The sequence below is a fragment of the Rhagoletis pomonella genome, unplaced genomic scaffold, assembly GCF_013731165.1.
Source record: "Rhagoletis pomonella isolate Grant_MI unplaced genomic scaffold, Rhpom_1.0 Rhpom_scaffold_00002, whole genome shotgun sequence".
Lineage (NCBI taxonomy): Eukaryota > Metazoa > Arthropoda > Insecta > Diptera > Tephritidae > Rhagoletis > Rhagoletis pomonella.
This window is the reverse complement of record NW_023458556.1, coordinates 90,008,910-90,032,093: the sequence shown is the minus strand read 5'-3', so window position 1 is coordinate 90,032,093 and position 23,184 is coordinate 90,008,910. Positions and strand designations below refer to the sequence as shown.

General features: G+C 40.2%; 1 protein-coding gene and 1 long non-coding RNA gene across 2 annotated transcripts in view; one reads left to right on the top strand and one right to left on the bottom strand.

Annotated features, from left to right (window-relative positions):
- The window catches only part of LOC118734156 (integrator complex subunit 2), a 228,323-nt gene that overhangs the window by 137,556 nt on the left and 67,583 nt on the right, over positions 1-23,184 (top strand). The window lies entirely within an intron of this gene.
- On the bottom strand, positions 3,908-5,038 carry LOC118734158. Its single transcript, XR_004992344.1, has 2 exons — positions 4,137-5,038; positions 3,908-4,078 (listed from the first exon to the last, which is right to left on the bottom strand). It is a non-coding gene; the product is annotated as an uncharacterized LOC118734158 (long non-coding RNA).

The following is a 23,184-nucleotide window of genomic DNA, read 5'->3' as shown; positions in this document are numbered from 1 at the left end:
GATTAGCTTTAAGGTGTGTTCATACAAGGTGATTTATAGGGTTGCAAATTGTATGCTTTTATCGCATTACATCACCCTCTTTTGGAAAAAGAAGAATTTGGCAACGTGATCAATTTTGCCATATTCTTCTTGCCCAAAATTTATAATCAGAATTAAATTGTTTTGAAGGAACGAATTTAAGAGATGCTTAAGGGATATTCCTCCTTCTTTCATTCGTTCGTTCAAATCAATTTAAGTGTTGGTAAATATTAGATATTTAAATAAAAGCTATTGTATTTACTTAATTATTACTTATTTTATTTATTAAAAGTTATTTATTTGGCAAAGTATCGTATTTGTAAAATAAAATTGAGTAATTATTTTCGTAAATAACTTATGAGGCTATTTGATTGAGTTTTACATAAATACATATTAATTGCTTATGAAAAATCTAATTTAAATTTTTTGTTTTAATATTTGTATTTAGATTTTCTGAACTATAATTTTAACAATGTATGAAAAATCCTTTTGGTTTAATAAATTCATTTAGTATTTTGGAAACAAAAAATCTTATATTATAATTTTGTGGAAAAATATATTGTAAACACTTATAATAGTTAGTTTTGTTTGTTTGTTTTTTCTTTTGAGCTAGATTTCATATATAAAATTTGTACATTTCAGATTATTATTTTTTTTGTTTTGTACATTTTTGTTTTTGTTTATAAGGTATACATATAATAGAAAATTTGCTATTATTTTATTTTATGAATTCTATTTTTGTGTACTGTTTTTTCTTTGTTTTTTGCTTCATCAAAAATTGTGACGTTTACACCGTCAATTTTTGTTATAACGTATGGCCCTTGGTATATGTTTTCATGCTTATTGCGTGGTTCTTTTTGAACAAGAACCCTGTCGTTAACGCTAATTGATAACGGACGCGCCGTTTTATCATATATTAGTTTGTTTCGAATTTTGTGTTTATTAATTAATTCTTTAACGATTTTGTGCGACTTTTGCATGCGATATTTAACTTCTTTCGCGTAATTTTCTACATTATAAATCGGGTCAATTTTATCTTTTTTCAAATCTTGAGGCACTGTTGCCTTTTTCCCAAATATTAATTCAAATGGGGAAAATTTATTATCGAAAACTGTGTTAGTTGTTGTGTTGTGTAAAAATGTAAAATATTTTAAATAAACATCCCAGTCGGAAAATGTTTCATGTAAATATGCTCGTAAATATTCATTAAAAACTCTGTGGTTACGTTCGATAGTACCCACGGTTTCATGATGGTGTGCGGTTGAAAAATCGTGTTTAACCTTTAAAAGTTTGGTTAATTCAGTGAAAATTTCATTTTTAAATTCGGTGCCTAAGTCTGATTTAATGGAATTCATTACACCGTAAGTTAAGACAAAACTTTCGAAAATGGCAGATGCAATCGTTTTAGCGCTTTTATCTGGAACAGCTACTGTTACTAAATACTTTGTTAAATCGCATATAATGGTAATTGCGAACCTATTACCACTACTCGACTCTGGTAGGGGTCCTAATGTGTCGATTACAATAATATCAAATGGTTTGCAAGGTGTTGGCGTTAAAACAAGATTTTCCTTGTTTTTAGGTTTAACCTTGTTTAATAAACATTTTGAACAATTTTTAACAAACTTGGATACATCACGGGTCATATTTTTCCAGTGATATTTTGTACGTAATTTTGCATAAAGTTTTTTAATTCCGCAGTGACCGCCTGTTAGGGGGTCATTATGGTAAATGGTCATTAACTTTAACTTTTTATCATCGTCAGTTACTGTTTCTACCGGCTCTGTTAATACGATTTGTAAAAATTTTAAAATACTGTTACCGCTGGTTTTTAAATTTGAAATAGAGAAATTATTGAAAAATATATCATCTTTTGGCCATTCTACTTGCTTAATATTGCGATTGCCGGCTTCAGCATCAAGCCTCAAAAGTAACTCGTCTAAACAAGTTGTTTCGTTAACATTCGCAAAATTAAGTAATTCTTGTTTTTTGTGTTTTAAATGTGCACATATTTGAATATTTGAAATTTTTTTATCTTTATCGTAGCGAAAATGCGTTACTATTCGCGGTATATTTTTAGAAAAATTATATGAAAATTTATCGTAAACTTGTACTGTAGGGTTGTCCGTGTAGTTGTTTTCGTTTTGTAATTCTATTGTTTTTGTCATTGATCGCGTTTTCATAGCTAAAACATGTTTTGTAGAGTCTTTTAGTTCATTAATGGTAATGCGTGAAAGTGCGTCTGCTCCCACGTTTGATTTGCCTTTTATGTACTCAATAGTGAAGTCGTATTCTGACAGTTCTAGGCGTATTCTAGCAAGTTTTGAAGATGGGTCCTTCATGTTAAAAAGATAAACTAAGGGTCGATGGTCAGACTTCACCTTAAAGTGAGTGCCGTAAAAATAGGGTCGAAACTGCTTAATCGCGAAATATATAGCTAAAAGTTCAAGTTCTATGATTGGTTTATTTTGTTCTGCTTTGTTAAAAGATTTAGAAGCGAAACATATTGGTAAGTCGTTGCCATTATGATTTTGGCTTAATATAGCACCGCACCCGTTGTTAGAAGCATCCACAGTTATTAAAAATTCTTTAGTAAAATCAGGATATTGCAAAAGTTTAGGAGACATTAGGGCTGATTTTAAGTGTTGAAATGCAGTTTCACAAGCGTTGTCCCATAAGAATTCTACATTTTTTCGACTCAGTCTATTTAAAGGTGCTGCCAGCGACGCAAAGTTAGGTATGAAGCGTCTATAATAATTTGCAAACGCAACGAATCGACGAACAGCGTCTTTATCTGAAGGTTTTGTATACTTTTTTATTGCGTTAATTTTTGAATCGTCTGGCAGCAGTCCCTTTTCTGAGCACTTGTGCCCTAAAAATGTTACCTCAGAACGAAGAAAATTGCATTTTGTGGGGTTTAGCTTGAGATAAAACTTTCTGCAAGTTTCGAACACTTTAGCTAGATTTTTTAAATGGTGAGTCTCACTACAACCTATAACTATGACGTCATCAACGTATAAAAAAGCTTGATTTGGAGAAATGCCTGAAAAGGCTATTGACATCATTCGAGAAAAAGAATTCGGTGCTACATTTAAACCGAATGGTAAAACTTTCCAGCGAAAAGCTCCCTTGTCAGTGCTGAAAGATGTTATATCTCGCGAGTTTTTATGCAATGGAATTTGATGGAAACCAGAAAACAGATCTAAAGTCGAAAAGTATTTTGCTCGACCAAGGTTGTCTAATATGTCGTCCACGCGTGCTAGTGGAAATTTGTCAGCGATAAGCTTTTTATTAACCGCCCTAAAGTCAACGCACATGCGGTACGATTTTTGGCCGGATGGATCTTTTTTTGGTACTAAAATTAATGGACTGTTATAATTAGAGGAGCTTGGTTCGATTAAGTCATTTCGCAGTAAAGTATCGACTTGTCTATTTATTTCTTCGCGTTGTGAGTACGGCAATCGATAGTTTTTGATATAAACGGGAGTCTTGTCATTCAGTCGAAGTTTCTGTTCGTAAAAGTTGTTGAGTGTCATACGGTCTGTTTTTAAGGCAAATACATCGGCGTATTGTAAACATAATTCAAGCAATTTATTTTTAACATATTTTGGCATTTGTTTTTGTAAAATTGACTTTAGTTCCTCTAAACGTTTTGTCTCTTGGGAAGTTTCGTTTATTTTGTAGACATTATAGTTACTTATATCCTCAGCTTTGATGTTATAGTTACGAACGTATTTTACCTCGTCCGTAGGATTTATTACTTTTAAAATTGGATTTGTTGTGTCAACGACACATTTTGATGTAAAAACACCAGAGCAAAGCTCGTGAGAGTCTACGAAAACAGGGTTTTTGGAATTAGTCAATTTAAATAAACGAAAAACTTCACATCTTGGAGGAATGACTAAAGTGTCGGTATTTGAACCGTGTACAATTGCTATTTTAGTGCTTTCTGTCCCGATGCCGATAGTTATACTGTCATTTGCGTAGTTAATAATACATCTGTTCGTCTTTAAAAAGTCCTTGCCTAGTATGCCGTCAGAAGGTATATTAAAACTGTCATCTACAACGTGAAGAGTATGCGGAATAAAAAAACCTGATACAACCAAGTTTGTACTTACAGTTCCCAATGTTGTAACCGTTTCAGTTGTTACACCAGTGATGTTTATGGTATTGCTACTGTTAATTGCTGAATTTCTTGCTAAACTGGAAATCTTGATTAAAGAGATGTCTGCTTGTGAATCTACGAGAAACGAGCATAATTTGTAAGAATCGGTACAATTTAATTCAATAAAATCTGAATAATTAAGGTTCAAGCAGTAAATTGATTTTTCAGGGGTAACTACGTTTAATTGCTTAGCTCCTGCTCCCCCAGTGTTCGCTCCTGAGGGGCATCGGCGTTTAAAAATCGAACATTAGAAGTGTTTCTAGAATTTGAACGAGAAGAGTTGTTTCTGTTGCTTGCCGAACGATTGCTTGTGCTATTTCTGTAATTATTTTGTCTATTGTTAAAATTGTTACTTCTATTGTAATTATTTTGATTATTATTGTGCCTTGTGTTATTGCCATTATTGTGCCTATTTGTATTGCCGTTATTAAATCTGAAACTAGTGTTGTGATAGCCATAGTTGCTATGCCCTCTAAAACCTCCTCGAAAACTATTTGGTCTATTTGCCCGTGACCTAAAAGATAACACCTGCCGCTCTTTGACTTCATTATTGTGTTCTACAATCATTTTTGCGACTACATCTTTCGAATCCGTAAAAGTGGTTGATGCTAAAATAGATTTTACTAGTTCTGAACGACTGTTCAGTCTGCAAACATTTACTGTCTGCTCTACCGCTAACTCATGGGCTTTTGCTTGAGTCATACCCTCAATAATTAAAGATCGCTCTAATGCGTCAGATAATTCCTCTACTCGCTTCGCAAAATCGGCATAGTTGTTATTAGTAATATGTAATGACGCGATTTTGCCAGAGACAACTTTGGAATTATCTGGTTTGATTCTGCTGCGTAGCGCAACCTTTATTAGATCCACTGACATTATTTGACTGGGTAAAACCTCACGTGCTTTGCCTTCGAGTTTAGACTTTAAAAATGCTATAAATGTTGTAGTTAAACTTTCATCCGATAATTCTTCAATTAAGTTTATTTTGTCAATGAATGAGTCGAGCGATAGGGGGGCACCACTATAGTTTTCTCGGATTATAGACGCACATAGGCTAATAAATGATTTCTTTTGCTCAGGTGTTGCCATCTTTATTTCGTTTGTATATTCAGTAAAATTTATATTCGGTGAACTAATCGTTACGCAAGGCGTTTCTTCAATTTGTAAAAAATCTTTAAATGAAGGCAAAGAACAAATTTTTTTAACGGTGAAAACTTCTGGTGTGCCAGCTGAACAAGCGTCAGCAAAGTCGTCGTCGGAATCTACTTCAGGATTTAAAATATCTTCTTTTATAAGAGCTGAAAAATCTTCGGGTACTAAAACTTTAGACCCAATTTTTTGAAAACACTGAAGTAGTTTTTCTCTGCACCGCGGTAAACTTTTAATTATAGAAGCTGGCTTGTTTCCTTGTTGTTCCGAATTTTTTACTTGAATTAAAATATCGTTGTAAGTTTCGATTAAAGATTTCTTATATTCGTCAACTTTTTCCCGATTTGTTGAAAGTGGACGGCTTTGAAGAACACGCTTGGTAACTTTTGAAAATTTTTCTTGTAAATCTTTCGACATCTGACATCTGGCACACACGCAAAGCAAAAGATCTATAAAAACTATCGAACTATTGTATTATTGAAAAAAAAGTTATTTGAATAAAGTTGTAATATTCGAAATTTGGCTACAACGGCAAAGAAAATTGAGGAAAACGTTTATTGTTAATTATAATCGTTGAAATATTTTACCATATTTCAAACGAAATCCTAAAAGTTGTAGTATAAAAGCACGGCAATGCACAGGCGAAAATTCGTATGAAATTTTTAACGAATATTTGAGGAAAAAAATCTGAAATCTGTTGAAGTTACGTTTAAAAAAAATATTAATATTTGTACATCACTGTACCACTGAAGCTGAAATTCCATAAGAAAAAACAGTAACATATACATATGTAAATGTGTGTATTATTCAATTAGTAAAATTTTAAAGTGTTGAATATAATCTTAGAAGTTTATGTATATAATATAAATGCAAGTAATATGAATGTATATATGTAGTACAAGAAAAGTACAGTAGGTCTTTAAAATTTATGTATGTAATATAAATGCAAGTAATATGAATGTATGTATTTAATACAAGAAAAGTACAGTTGGTCTTTAAAATTTTGTTTGAGAATACAATCTAAAGTTTCAGCAAATATTTAAGTAGTAAAATGTTTAGCAAAGTTTTAAAGGAATATATTGTAAAGTTTTTAAATTTATTGTAGAATGTTTGAATTTAAGAAAAAAATTATGGTGGTGTTTCACATTTGAATAGTACCTCATGCCCCAAAACTGCAAACTGCTACTCGTTGCTGTTGACTCGTTGATGTTGTTGTTGCTGCAAATCTTGTAGTCGTCTTCGGTGTAGTTGCTACGCAGATATCGCGCCTTGGCTTAGCGATATATGTATGTATGTATGCATTTGGCGTTAGGTGGCGTGGTTATATATACCGTTGTAACGGAGTTACGGTGTTTTTGGCGTTATTTAGTGGGGTGGTTTTATGCGCCGTTATAACGGCTGTTGAATGGTGGCGTGGTATATCTGGTGGTACAGTTACGCAATAAAACAACCTTTTTTTTTCCGTGCTTTTAATTTAGTTCTACGTTCGTTTATTTGTTTTAGTTTTTTTTTTTTTTGGAACAATTTTTAATGAGTTTGCAGTTTTTGATTGCTGTACCACCAGCCACTGTTTTTGTTTTTATAAAAAACCCACTTTAGCCACCAGCCACTGCACTTGTCTCGCATTTGATATTTTAAAATTTGGCACAACCGATTTTTTGTTTGGATTTTTTTTGGTTTACGTTTGTAATTTACATTTTTTATTTAAATTTGGTACAACCGATTTTTTTTTTGATTTTTTGAGTTTTTTTATATTTTTTTTGTAATTTTTCATTTTCCGTTATAACTATAATTTCCACATTTTTGTTTTTTGTAAGTTCATTTTAATTTTCGTTTGTATGTTTTTGAACATACATATGTATGCACATATACGTTTTTAGTTTTGTGTAATTTTGAGTTTTCTTGTAATTTTGAGTTTTTATTTTTTTGTATATAGATATATAGTTTTTGAAATTTTTTTTTTTGTAATTTTTAAATGTTTTTTTTTGTTTTTTTTTTTGTAACTTTTTTTTGTATTTTTTTTTTTTCTTTTTCGTAGCCACCACCAAAAATCAAAATATTTCAATTTATGTGTCTTCACACATTTTTAATTAAAAGTTTTTATTTTAAATATATATATATTTTTTTTTATAAAGAAATTTTTTTTTAATTTTTGGGCTTTGCCCTTTTTTTATGCCCGCGGGCCGCCATTGCGCCAGGCTGGGCCACGGTCGCCATGTGAAGTGGATTAATTCCACTTCGTTGCATTTAGGAGGCGTACCTTACTCGCGCTGGAGCCCTGGTGCTCCGCCGGCGCGGCTGCCGGCCAACGCCTGCTTTGGTGTGGGAGCCCTAGCGCTCCGCTGTATGCTGCTGCTTGCCACTGTCGTGCTGAGTTGCAATGGCCCCGCTTGTGGGGTGCTTAGCACGCACAAATATGTACTGGAGCCGGTGCTGTACTCCCCAATTGCCGGGCAGCCGAACCCGCTTTATAAAAATGAAGCACAACTTGTCGCTTGAATGGTACGCGTAATAATGCCGCTAATTTATTTTTCACTTTCGTCTTAAACCTAGCTGCTGTTGTACATAGAACAGTGTTGCATTTTTAATATCGTAAATTATTGTATTAGATTAGCTTTAAGGTGTGTTCATACAAGGTGATTTATAGGGTTGCAAATTGTATGCTTTTATCGCATTACACCTGCAATATATTTTGAATTCTTATAGCAGTAGGTTTCGCAGTCCATTGCAATGCAGTTGTATTTTTTAATTTAGAATTCATACAACTTCCGAATGCGGGATTTCGCTGTAACATTCTACTTTGCGCCTTGGTCTGGCGCTGTTTGAGCTGTAGAATATCTCAATGAAGCTTTCCGCTTTACCTTTTGTACGAAAAACTGCGATCTCCGTACGGATTTTGCGACATAACGCGACAAAATCTTCGGATCTCGCGAAAACGCACTGAGGACCTTCCGAGCACTGTTTTTATCGCTTTGACCATGCTAACCCCCGCTCCCTGGTTTTCTCGTAACTGTCAGGCCTTATTTGTACCGATTGAAACCCTGTAAACTGTCGAATAGTGCACTCTTTAATTTTTTAGCAATTTTATGTGTATTTAAGGCCGGATCATTTATAAACTCGTGCAAAATGGTTTGTCTCGTTTCTAGTAGAGCTCTAGATACCCGGGTATCGAGCAATGCGAGTAGCTCGATACTCGCTCGAAACTCGTTCATTGCTCAACTGCTCAAATGTTTGTTCAAAATTTTCGAGTTTTTGAACAATTTCACAAACAAAAGAAATTTGTAAATTGTATTTGTCAGCAGCTGCTTTCTAATTCATGTTAAATAAATTATATTATTAAATACCAATGTAACAATCTTTGCATTATATATCAATAATTTGAAAAATTTAAAAAGTTGCTACCAAAAATGTCAATATAATAAAAAAAAAACATTGCTCAAATTACTCGAAAAAACTCGAATTGCTCGAGCTCATGCTCGAATATTTTCGAGTAATGAGCATTGAACAAGTGTGCGAGTACTCGCTGCTCATATACCCGGGCTGTTTGAAAATGTGCGAACCAAATCGAGAGCTCTAGTTTCTAGCTCGGTTGCCATTTTTAACTCAACTAGGAATCAAATTCAAATGAAATTTCTTCTACGTTCAACTAAGGTCATGGTCAACTTATGGTATTTGAATTTCAAAATATTGAATTCGTTTTGGGTAAGTTATAAGCTTCCCAAAGTGTCGCAGTTTTGGTGTGTTCACCCTTTATTTACTTATGTATGTATATCAGCATTTCCGTCGCTCTCTTCAACGCTCCACTACATTCCTGTCCTTAGTTTTATTCAGATACCACAAATGTATGTTTTCTTCGAAAATACTCAAGTACTACCAGTAGAGTACACTACTTGCAAATACCTTTTACACGCAGTAGTTGCAAAGTAAATACTCTACGCGTTTTGCTATTGATCGGTAGTTTATTTCCGCTTGCAGAAACTGGTTTATGCTTACTCACACTTGACTGGAACGATGAGAGTAAAGGAGGGAAAGTATTTGCGCGGCGATCGGATGTCTTGTTAGGCCGGTTAAATGGAATTGCGCAGATGTTTAATACATACATACATACGTATGCACTCGCTCCAAACTACATCGGTTAAAGGTTAAAACTGATAAAATAATATTTCTCTGTGCGATAAGTTCAAGTGTTTTAGCCGATATCATATAAATTACTAATGCAAGTTTTTTCTAAACTTGAAACGCATGTAATGGCGAAGGTTTAATGTAAAGAATCGATATCGGGTACCGAAAAGGAAGTATTAGGTACCGAAATCTTTTTTAAGTATTGGGTACCGACACATCAGCAGACAACAGTTTTATTTGTCGCTCTCAGTTGTCAACTCTACGATGACGTCACGCCAAAATTACTCTCACGACTTCTGCTGCAATCGGCGCAATCTTGTATTCTATCACTCTTGGCACATACCTATGTTGATGCATACAAACATACATAATAATAATCAGTAGAGAAACCCCAAACGGTTTTTAGCATTCTATATTCTATTTCCAAATAATATTTCGTGGGTCACTCAAATTACCTTGCGTATGTACGTATTTACTAGCATTTAGGCGCTAAGTATACATACTCGCACATACATACCTAGCACTTAATATCTAAGCGCCAAACTACTGATATATGCACGCAAATACATAACCACTCAAATAAATTGTTTTCGACTTTTCACTTTGTTTACACGCGCACACATCTTTACGCATATATTTCATTGCTTTTGCGCAAAACAAAAACAAGTCATATCTGCATCAACAGTGTGGTACATTAAAATTCCGATTTCCAAAAACTTAGCAAATAAAAACAAGTTAAAGGGTTTTAAATCAAAATAAAACTTATTAAACATATCCCAAGTACTAAATTTGAGGAAATCCTCTTAAATAACCTCCAGCTCCCCAAAAAATTTTTACAAAAAGCCCCAATAAAGATAAACTTTAGAAAAAAATGTCGAAAACTCATACTCACTCATTTAAATGAAATGGATTTATAGCAGCAAGGCTACCTCAATTTCTCCTATAAACTTCGTCCCCCAAATAAATTAAATTAAAATGACGGAAGATTAACAGGAAAAACTCACATCGCTCCAGGCACCTCCTCAGGGAGTAAAGACACGGTCGAAATCTCAAACCGACGATGAGGAATTGACCCAAAATCAAAAGAAATTCTTCTTCGTAATCTCAAAGCTGGAAAAATATTGCGCGAAATGGTGGATGATAAACGAAACGGATCACTCGGAAGCCGGACTCAAGCTTTATGTGGAGGAATTCACCAAACACCTAGCATGGGTTGAACAGGCATACGAGCTTGTACACATGTGTTGCAGTGCAGTGAAAGGTGTAGGAAAGCATACGAAGCGAAATATGACGCAGCCATCGATATGTGACACAATACTAGGACCCGAATAAACCATCTGCTCCCCAGACTTCAACAAAACGCGATAGGCGCAAGCGCCACCACCATTTCAGCAGCCCCAGCCCCACCTCTAACTCAAAACTGTTGAAAAGTACCTGCTTGTGACACTGATTTCTTTTACCGCGGCTACGAAGATTGGCCGTCCTTCAGGGACATATTCACAGCAGTGTACAAACAACCCCCCAACTCTCTCAAGCCCAAAAACTTTACTACTTAAAGCTAAAAACCCGAGGTAAAGCGGCACTTTTAATAAAAAAACTATGAGATGAATGACCAAAACTTTGAGCTCGCGTGTGATGCATTAAAATCCCATTATGAAAATCGCAGCCTCCTTATCGACAACCAATTCAAATTCCTCTTTAATATTCAGCCCATTCAAAGCGAAAATGGGGAAAAAATTCAGGCAATTCAGACAACAATAAACAATTGCCTCTCAACTCTCAAATCAAATGGCGTACCCACACAAAACTGGGACCCCATATTAATACATCTCTTCTCCTCAAAACTCCCAGATGAAACCTTAGTGTTATGCGAACAGTCACTCGACTCTAGAAAAGAGTTACCCCTCTGGTCAGAAATGAACAAATTTCTGACAACCCGTTATGAAATCATAGGGAGAATTAGTACGTACAGGCCAAATAAACCCAAAGCCTCAGCTCCAAATTATACCCCACGCTCATCAACCCCTAATCATAGTCATTACTTCGGCTATAAAAACAGAACTCACTCATATAACACTGAGTTAAAAAAGCAGGTATCTTGCAAATTATGCAACTCAAATCTATCTCTGATTACCTGTGTCAAATTCAACGAGCTCTAAGTTCTAGAACGCAATATGTTCATAAGAGATAACAACTATTGTAAAAACTGTTTGGCCTTTTCGCACTCAGAAACTGAGTGCCACAGCAAGTTTACCTGCGTTTATTGCCAAAAACGGCATCACTCTCTTCTCCATTACCCCGCCAAATCACAAACAGCAAATACAGGCACCAGGTCTAAAACAAATCAGGCGCGAGTCCCATCTCCAGGGAATAGCGACCCAAACGGAGCATCAACCTCAAAGGCAGCTCAACAAACTCTCACATTTTGCGAGTAGTAGGGAAAAAACTCTACCGCCTACCGCAAATATCTCAATCCTGCATAATGGAGATATTTTCAAAATTCGAGCTCTTGTAGACCAAGGATCTTAGAAAACATGCATAGCATCTCGCATATAAAAACTGCTTGGCCTCCCGACAAAAGCCACTAATTATGAAATGATGGGAATGGGCCGCGTAATGCAAAATGCGAACAGAATCTGCCCGATTACCATTTGTTCTGCTGCTTGAACTCTGAAAACACCGCCAAACGCGATAATAATCCCGTAACTTACTCATTTCTTGCCATCGTTCAAAGTTACATATATTGAACTGCTAGAATACTCATCTCTCCCTCTAGCAGACCCCCACTGTTTTACTCCAGCTCGAATAGACATGGTATTAGGAAGCGATGTCATTCCCCAAGTGTTACTCCCAGGCCTAAAAACCAATGTCGGCGGAAGTTGGATAGCCCAAAACTCAATATTTGGGTGGATTTTGAGCGGTCCATTGACGGAGCAAGTATCATCATTCTCGACCCAGGTAGTTGAAAGCACAACAAACTCTCTCAATGATCTGCTCATGAAGTTCTGGGAACAGGAGGAAGTACCAGCAACCTCATCCCTCACTGACCATGATGCATTTTGTGAAGATCTCTATCAAAAGTCCACAACTCGCAGAGATGACTGTCATTACGTGGTAAAACTTCCGTTTAAAACTACTTTCCCGGACACGATAGCAAGCGCAACACTCCAAGCCTGTAGCACAACAACAATATCTCAACATCGAGCGATCGCATGAAAGGAAGCCGGAACTGCAACAAACATACTCGAAGGTCCTGAAAGAATACCTCACATTGGGTCACATGGAACCCACATCGTCCCGAGAAATAATATGTGATGGCAAATATTTTTCATTCTATCTACCCCACCACGCAGTAATAAAGCTATATAGTAAAACTACCAAGGTGCGAGTAGTTTTCAACGCGTCGAAACTTTCGCATTCAGGTATCTCAATTAATGATATCCTCCACACAGGCCCAATACTCCAAAATGATCTTATGCTCGTTCTACTCAAATGGCGTTTGTACAAATACGTTTTCAATTGCGACATTGAGAAAATGTACCGCCAGATATACATTCACCCAGAGGATCAAGAATTCCAAAGGATACTTTTCCTCAGAACCCCTCAAAGTCCGGTGCAAGATTTTAAATTAAAAACTGTTACCTTTGGTGTCAATTGCGCGCCATATCTCGCGATAAGAACGCTTTACCAACTAGCTAAAGACTCAAAAGCCACATAAATACTGTTAAATGAAATATAAGTTGACGATATACTCTCTGGGCGTCGCGACCTCGACTCAGCACTTACTTCAATGACCCAGATAACTGATGCGTTAAAATCAGCAATTTTTCCATTAAAAAAATGACTGCGAACCATAAATATTTACTCAAAAATATACCCAAACCAGATGTCTTAGAAAAAAACTTTCTCAAATTCCACTCAACGATGAATTCTCATACTCTATTGACCCCCTGCCAGACTCCAAAATAGTCACTAAAAGACAGATTTTGTCCTCCGTGGCGAAACTTTTCGACCCGGCAGGGTTGCTATCGCCAGTGATGATCCAGGCGAAAATCTTACTCCAACAACTTTGGATGGAAGGTACCGATTGGGACGAGAATGCCAAACCCGGAGCGCTTCACAAGTGGACTTCATTTCGAGAAAACCTCATAACCATCAGCGAAATACGGATATCGCGATGGGCTCAGTTCTCCCCTAATAAAAATATTCAGCTCCATGGATTCTCAGACGCATCCGAAAAAGCATTCTGCGCATGTGTTTATCTCCGAGTGGAACACTGGGAAAACTTGTTATCATCTCATTTGCTCGTAGCAAAAAGTAAAGTCGCACCCCTCCAAACAGTGAGTCTTCCTCGTTTGGAACTGCGTGGAGCGGTCCTTCTCTCCAAACTTGTGAAGCATATTCGATCCCAACTGAATCTGCCGGCCCACGAGCTCATACTCTGGTCAGACTCTTCTTCTATCGTGCTGGCCTGGCTAGAAAAACCACCATGGACATGGAAGACATATGAGGCGAACCGAACTTCCCTAATCTTGCAGAATGTCAATGACGCCACATGGAGATACGTATCGAGCTTAGACAATCCCGTAGATTTAGGCACTAGAGGATGCAAGCCACAAGATCTAGCGTCATGTTCCATATGGTGGAATGGCCCTCAATGGCTCACAAAAACCCTCAGCGAGCTGGCCAAAGAATGCGCCTCAAACGCTCTTTCCCCCTGAGCAAAAATCCGTGGAATCTTATCACACAATAGAGAATGAAGACCCTCTCGCTCGATTCTCTTCATTTCCTCGCGCCCTTAGGGTAATCGCTTACGTGTATCGATTCATCCGCAGCGCACGAAAGGAACCAATACTCCCGACGCACACACTCACCCAAGACGAAATCAGTTACGTCAAAAGCCGGCTCATCATATGCGCAAACACAATCAGTACGCAGAGGCGTTCGCACAACTGGAGGCCTCGAAACCGGTAAATAAAAAAAAAGCTCGCTGCTATCGTTGAACCCCATGCTAAATAAAAGTGGCGTAATGCGTGTAAACGGGCCCTTAAGCACGTCGTTTTCACCTATAATGAACGACACCCCATCATAATACCCGAAAACTCCAAGTTCTCTCTCTTCATAGATTTTCTCCACACAGCTCTACTCCACGCGGGAAAACAGCTCATGGTCCGGATGGTCCAACAAGAGTATTACGTCCCTAGACTTAAGCAGAAAGTTAAAAGATGCATTTTCCACTGCAAAGTGTGCACCATACACAAGCGAGAAATGCGATCGTAGATAATGGCGGCTTTGCATCCAGAACGAGCAACCTACTCGCTACCATTTCACACCACGGGAATAGACTTCGCGGGCCCATTCCTTGTGAAAACTTCTTTACTCCCACAATCGGACATATTGTTAAGCTCTATCTCGGTCCCGACAGAAACGTTCGCGTGTCTGACATTCGTACCCAAATAGGAACTATAACACGCAACATTGCAAAATTATGCTTGTTACCACCTCCACCCAGCACAATGGATGCTTAACGCATCAAACTTTATTCAAAACTCTCTTTTCTTAATACTCCAATATACAGACTCAGTGGTTAACCACAGAACACTTTCACTCCCATTCCCTCCGTATTTACACATAAAACTAATGTTTGGTTTCAAATTTAATTTCTTCATAGGACAAGTGAAGCATCCATGGAGCTTATCAAATGTCGCCTTTGTTGCCGCCCACATTCATTCCGCTACTGCAAAGCATTTCTCGCCATGACGCCGTCTGAAAGGCATGAGTCAGCTCGAGTACATAAATATTGTGTAAACTGCCAGGCTACCTCCCATGTCACCGGTGCCTGCGACTCTCCAGCCACCTGTCATCGTGGTGGTAGGGCGCACCACACGCTGCTACATCGAACGCTGGCGAAGTCGTCAACGATCCGACGTAGGGAAAGGACTGTTGTTGTTGTACCGGCTCCGTCTCTTCTACGGGTGGTGATTGGGCTCCAATTACGGCATTCATAGGTCGAGAGTCAAGGTAGGTGGTGACTGACTCTCTATGGATGTCGTTAATGGCTCCTCTGTATGTCGTTGTTGTTGTTGTTGTTGTAGCGGCTACAACAACCCCGCCCAGATCGGTTGATATCTCAGTCGTTGTCGTCGAGTTCCCCTAACGACAGCCCTAAGAAGCGTGCAGCCTCTACGGGGTCGGTCCACAGGGACAACGCCGTTGGGGTTGTGGGGTTTTCCGGGCATGCGAAGAGAGTCGTGAGGGGTCTCTCCGTATGCCGGACACTCATTTGGCACATCCGCATTTAGTCTACTCAGGTATGAGTTTAACCTGCTGCAGTAGCCAGAGCGAAGTCGGGCTATTGTTGTTCTTGTGTCTCGAGGCAGATGGAGCTCCGTCGCGTCAATGTCCGGTGTTTGTGTGCCTAGAACGGCATTCACAGGTCTAGAGTCTACATAACTCGAGACTGAGTTCCTGTGAATGCCGTTCAGGGCCTGTCGGTATGCTGACGGGTCCAGAGGCTGCTTAATGAACCTCTGGACTTCGTCCGTCAGTTCGTATAGATGCCTCCTGACGTGCCTAGGCGAGGGCTCCTCTGCAAGCAGCTGTTTTTTTGGGTGACCACATCTGTGGCTCCCAACCAGAAACTTCTTGCAGAGCATTATGTCATGCTCCTTATTTTGTCGCCTCGTCATGGAGGTGGTGTTCAGGTGAAATCAGGAGGCATCCGGTCGCTGTCCTGAGTGCGGTGTTCTGTGCTGTCTGTAGCTTCATCCACTGCGTCCTACTAGTCCCCGGCGACCACACTGGTGCTGCGAAGTTTAAAACCGGCCGGCCTATTGCCTTGTATGTTGTCACCAACGTTTCTTTGTCTTTGCCCCAGGTACTGCCGGCTAGCGACTTGAGGACTTTGGTGCGGCTCTGTACTTTGTTGACAAAAGCGGTTGCGTGCGCAGAGAAGGAGAGCAGGCTGTCGAATGTTACTCCGAGTATTTTGGGGTTATTCACCGTCGGAATTGGTGTATCATCGACGTGAATTCCCAGCGGTAGCCTGACCTCCTTCGTCCAGGTGGTGAACAAGGTCGTAGAGGATTTCGTGGGGGAGAGGGATAGACACTTTGCAGTGAAGAAGCGAGAAAGATCGGAGAGATAGCCGTTTACTTTCGAACACAGGTCATCAATTCCATTCCCAGTCGCCATGATCGAGCAATCGTCGGCGTAAGAGACAATCGAGACTCCCTCTGGTGGTTGAGGGAGCTTTGAAATGTAAAAGTTAAACAGTAGCGGGTAAAGGACACAACCCTGTGGAACCACTTGTTTTATTTTTCCGAGTTTACTCGATTTGTCTCTAAACATTACCGACGAGTGTCGACCACTCAGATAATTTGCCGACCACCGTTTGAGCCTCTGTGGGAGAGAGGAAGCCTCAATATCTTCTAGTAGCGTGGAATGGCAGGCGGTATCAAACGCCTTTGACAAGTCCAACGCTACTAGAATCGTTCTCTCACAGGGACGGTTTCGGTTAAGGCCACGAGTTATCTGAGTATTTATGGCGTTAAGTGCTGTTGTTGTAGTGTGCACTTTACGGAAATCATGCTGATGCTTCCCTGGGGTCAGGTGGTTTGTGAAATACGGGAGCAGCAAGGCCTCGAGTGTCTTCGCTACCGGGGAAAGGAGTGTTATCGGCCGATACGAATCTCCTTTGTTGGCAGGTTTCCCCGGTTTGAGCAGTGGGACCAATATCTCCAACTTCCAGATGTCTGGGATGATGAGAGTGGCCATAGACAGATTGAGGACCTCCGTTAGGTACGCTACTCCCGCAGGAGTATCAGCATGCATATTCCGTCGGGACCCATGGCTTTGGAGGCTTTCGCCTTCCCGATGGCCACCTGAACTTCACCGCAAGTGAAAGCAAGGGGCACAATTTGTTGACAGTTTGTGCAGCCTTCTGGTCAATCGACGCTTGGTTTTGTCCACCGTATGAACTGCCGGCTAAAGTAGCTCGCGCATCGCTCCGGGTCCGACGAACATGGTCGCCGAAAGAAATTTCGACTCTGTCGTCGTGCTTCGTCGGATTGGACAGTGACCTCACGGTTGACCAAAGCTTACTCACACCAGAGGTGAAGTTACAGAGGTGAAGTTCACTAGTTGCCGAATATCCGCGTTGAGATCCCTGATACGGGGATCTCCGGGATCGGCCTGACGAAGGCTGTCACGCTCATCGGCTAGAACAGCCGCTTCGGCAGTGAAATTTGGACGTGGGTCCATGATGCATCCTGCCGGTACGAAGCGAGCTGCAGCAGCGGTGACAGCCCTGCGGAACTTACGTTCTCCAAGGTGGTTGTCGGTTGGTGTGGGGAGAGCAGCGAAGCTGTTTTCAGTAAATTCCGCGAAGCCTTTCCAATCAGCTTTGGAGAAGTTGATATAGGTTCGGTGCTCCGCGGAAGCAAAGTCGGTTGGTTTATCGATCGAGATGAATATGGGCAGATGGTCTGATGCCAAAGTCAGCATAGGTCGCCATGATATGCTGTTTATCAGACCAGCGCTGACTATTGTTATGTCTGGAGAGCTGCAGCAGCTGCCCATAATCCTGGTGGGTGCGTCGTCGTTCATTGTGCAGAATGTCGAATCGTCTATCTGCTCAGCCAAATCGGTTCCCTTACGATCGTTTGACAGGCTTGAGTGCCAAAGATCGTGGTGCGCATTAAAGTCACCTACTACCATTCGGTTTTCACCCCTGAGGAGCGCACCTACATCAGGGTGATATCCTACCGGGCAGCAGATGACAGCGGGTATGTATACGTTGAATATTTCGAGCTCAACATCGCCTGACCGGATAGCAATGCCCTGACATTCTAGGGTGGTATCCCTGCGGTCGATGTCTGCTTCGATAAGACGATACTGCAGGGTGTGGTGCGTGATGAACGCTAAGCCACCACCACCACCATTACCCGGCATAATTCAACAATGTTGAATTGCTGTGCAGCTTCGTCCCTTGGATCGCAGCTATCAATATATCATGCCTTCCCATAAAGACGGCTATCTCCTCGATCTTGCTCTGAAGCCCGTTGCAGTTAAATTGAAAGAGCTTCATGTGGTTCGGGAGACGTGTGGTAATGCGGGGTGTGAGAGATGTGTGTGGCCGAGACGCCATTGGATGTGTGCGCTGCTGAGGTGGTTGCCACCCTGGGTTGGTAGTGGGTGGCGTCGCGGTTGAGGTTTGCGACCGCGCTAAGCAACACGGGCCCTCGAAGTTCCTCGTCCCATCTCGCGTGGTGCGCAGACCTGAACATGCCCTAAAGTGGCACCAGCCAAGGCAGGTGTTGCACTTGACTGATGTCACATTACGGAATTTCCTGGTCTGACATACTGGGCAGATTGTACGAGGAACCAAGAGTTGTTGGCGGCGCGTGTGGGTGGTGGTGCGGTTATGTGTGTTCTGTGGTCTGTCGCGGCTGTGTTGTGGTCTATTGTGTTGTTATGTTGTTGTGCTGTGGTGTTTGTGTGGGACTGCTCAGGTCGACTGGGGTTAGCCGTGGAGGCTGCTCTGTTTGAGCAGCAGGGGCCACAAACGACGTGGTCCACTGCCGATGTGTCCGTAGTCATGAGCAGACTCTGAGGTGACTCCACCCCTCGCAAGCATTGCACTTGACTGAGGTGTAGTTGTGGTGTAGTCGTCTCTGGCATACACAGCAGGTGTAGGTTTCTGGCCCTGGGTTTGACTCGATGCCAGCGCTGAGCAGAAGAAAACGTAGCGAATGTAGCCCTATGGACGAACAACTTCTGAGATACTTCACCGACCTAAACGGGGTTAGATCGCCGAAACAACAGCCCTTGGTCGGGTAAAACCCGAGTCATTCCGGTACGTAGAACCGGCTGTCGTGGGAATGAGTGTATGTAGTCGGGTCCAGTGGTGTGTCTACGTATTGCTGGACTGCGTCCTTGTATACGAATAGAAGGTATGTTTGTTTGTTCGCTTCTGTGACATCCCACCAGAAATTGCTTACAAAGCATTTTGTTGTGTGCCCTTACGGGGAGCACTTTGGCCTCGCTGTGTAGGTGGTGCTCAGGCGTCATCAGAAGGCACCCAGTCGCTGTCCGGAGTGCGGCGTTCTGACAAGTCTGTAGCTTCGTCCACTGCGTCCAATTAGTCCCCGTCGTCCAAACTGGCGCAGCATAGTTTAAAACCGGCCGGCCAATTGCCTTGTTTGTTGCCAGCAACGTTTCTTTGTCTTTGCCCCAAGTGTTGCCGGCGAGCGATTTGAGGACCTTGTTGCGGCTCTGTACTTTATTGACAACTGCGGTTGTGTGCGTGGAGTAGGAGAGCAGGCTACCGAAGGTGACCCTTACAATTTTCGGGTTGTTTACAGCCGGTATTGGTGTGCCATCGACGTGTATACCTAAGTCTAGCCTGACCTCCTTCGTCCAAGTGGTGAAGAGGGTCTCCGTTGATTTCGTTGGGGAGTGTTAGGCTCCTTGCAGTGAAGAAGCGAGAAGGGCTGGAGAGATAGTCGTTTACTTTTGAGCAGAGGTCATCAATTCCATTCCCGGACGCCAAAATCGACCAATCGTCAGCGTATGAGATCAGGGAAACTCCCTCAGGTGGCTGGGGAAGCTTCGAAATGTAGAAGTTAAATAATAAGGGGGAGAGAACACCACCTTGTAGAACCCCTTGTTTAATTCTTCTTGGTTTCGAGGTTTGATCTCGGAAGATTACTGACGACTGTCGACTGTCGACCACTCATATAATTCTCCGACCATCGCTTCAGTCCCTGTGGGAGTGAGGAGGCTTCGATGTCTTCTAGCCTCGTGGAATGGCAGACGGTGTCAAACGCCTTTGACAAGTCCAGCGCTACTAGGACCGTTCTCTCACAGGGCGGTTTCGATTTAGGCCACGAGTTATTTGGGTGTTTTTGGCGTTAAGTGCTGTTATTGTGCTATGCACTTTACGGAATCCGTGCTGATGCTTCGCTGGGGTCAGGTGGCAGGTGAAGTATGGAAGTAACAGGGCCTCAAGTGCCTTCGCGACCGGGGAAAGGAGCGTTATCGGGCGATAAGAGTATCCTTTGTTGGCGGGCTTCCCCGGTTTCAGCAGTGGGACCACTCTCCCTGATTTCCACACATCAGGAATGATGGGAGTGGCCATAGGCAGGTTGAGTACCTCCGTTAGGTAAGCTACTCCCGTAGGCCCCAAATGTTTCAGCATCAACATACAGATTCCGTCGGGTCCAATGGCTTTGGAGGCTTTCGCCTTCCCGATAACCCCATTCACTTCACAGCTGGTGAAAACAAGCAGTGTTGCCAGAAGTTTTTGGACGAACCGGGTAAATTGGCAAATAAAACCGGCTAAAACGGCTAAAATGTTTCAATTAAATTTCACATGTTTTATTTAAATAAATCACGAGTCAAAAGACTATTTCTTGGAGAGAAGTTAAAAATTCGAGCCGGAAAAAATTTTGCAAAAAACATATGATTGTGGCACATGGTTGGATTTTTTGTAGACGATAATTTGAATAAAAATTTACAAACTAGAGCGATTTTAAAATGAAAAATGTAAGTTAATACTTGTTTACTTAATTAATTTAGTTAATTCCAATGATTTGAAAGGTACTCGGCAAAAAAAAAACTGTATTCTTAATCGGAATGCAATCTCAACCAGAGTCGATATAGTAAACCCGACAAAGAAATTGAAACATATGTTGAAGAAAGTCGGACTGACAACATATATACACGTAGATCCTGTTTTTTGCCCCTCTGAAAGAATTTTAAAAATTCTATACAAATTTCTTTTGTTTGAAATGCAACCGTGGACACTAGCTGGCAGAAAGACTTGCAAATTTGCGTTCGTACAGAAAATTGCAAGTTTCTCTACATGAGAGAGAATTTGGGAGCATTTTTTCTTACTATCTGAAATTTCGAGTGATAATTCTCGCTGGATTTTCGACGAACAAACCTTTTGTCTTCCCTACAAAGCCTTTTCAGACTGACCGATTCTCAATACACTCAAATAGAAACCAATACACATAAAACACGCTGTAAAAATTTCCCTTCAATTTTAATTTTAAAACAACGACCTTAAGTAACATCAACCGAGGCCATATGTTGACAAGGGATGCAAAATCACAGTTACACAAAAGTACTGGTCAGATTTTTCAGAAATCCCTTCAATTCTGATGTAAAGTATGATGCCAAAAGACTGCATATCTCCCATTTAGATGACCGGTCATATGACCGGCAGATGTCTCGTAGGATTCCCAGAGAGTTTTGCTTTACATAGAAATTTTTGCTCGTTTATTTTCATTTTGACTCACTTCAGTGTTGGTTCCTTTAATTCAAGTTGGCATTCGGTTTTTGGAATTGAAATAAGTTCTCAGCAAAAAAGTTTGTTTAAAAAAATACATATGTATGAGTAGTCCGCTTGCAAACAGCGTTATGTGATTTTATAATAGTAAGCCATAAATTAAAAAAAAAACGTCCACAACAACAAGTAACATCCAAATTGTATATTTCTTTTTATTATCTGAAAATTTGGATAAATAAGAGCCTAATAACATTAAAAATCAAAAGCGCAATATGGTAGCTTTTGCAAATTTTATATATGGAAATTAAATACAGCGAGTTTTGAAACAGTAAGTTTTATATAGCCAGCTTTTTTAAGCTTTTCGCGTTCTCTCTTCCATGAAGGTTGGTCTGCTTCTTTTTTATGACGTCTTCCACTAGGCACCGAAACTACCACGTTTTTTTGCAGTTTTCTAAGTTCATCAGAAGATGGAGACTTTTGAACTTGTATAAATACGTACAATAAATATTGTAGCGACTTTTGAAAGTGCATATATACATAGAGTAAGTATTATAGCGACTTTTGCTAGAGTAGCTAACATTTGATGCAATTTTTTTCAGAATATATAAGGATTTTGCACTGCATTGACATGAAACTACTGGTACGTTAACCACCAAAAACTAAAAATCGAAAAAAATTTACATAGCGCACTTTGCAAGCGGACTACTTATATGTGTACATAGTGCTTGAAAATATAAATTTTTCCCTTACCTTAAACCTTTGGGAGTGGGCAAAACTGATGTTTTGTATTTTAGGCAGAATTGAATATGCGCTATCTGGGAAGACAATAACTACATGTAATATTTATTCTGTTTGTTGGCACTATATCCAAACACAAACGCATCTTAAGTGTCTTAACAGTGAAACAATCTCTTATTTTCTAAGTTTACGAATAAAACTTCACACATAAAATTAAGACATTTATAACAAACATTTTATGAAGAAAATCCCTTCTGCGTTTAAAATAAAAATAAGCGAAATCGGCCCAATTTCATACAACCCTGCCTGACATGAAAATTTTCTCCACGATAAGGCTAGTAGCCATTTCTAACAGATTTTGGGTCGCTTAGTCAAAAATAGAAACATATATACATATTTGAAATTTAAGAAAACAAGGCAAATAGCAAAATCGGCTAAAAACGGCTAATTTTTTCTGCAAAACGGCTGCCGGCTAAATCGAAATTTCTCCGGCTGTTTGCTATCGCAACCGGCTAAATCTAGCCGGAAAACGGCTAAAATGGCAACACTGAAAACAAGTGGTCCCCTGTTTTTTTGCAGCTTGTGCAGCCTCCTGGCCACTCGACGTTTGGCCCTGTCTACCGAAGGATGCAGTGTGAATTGCCTACTGAAGCAGGTTGCGCATTTCTTCGGGTCCGACGAAGCGCGACCTTCGAAT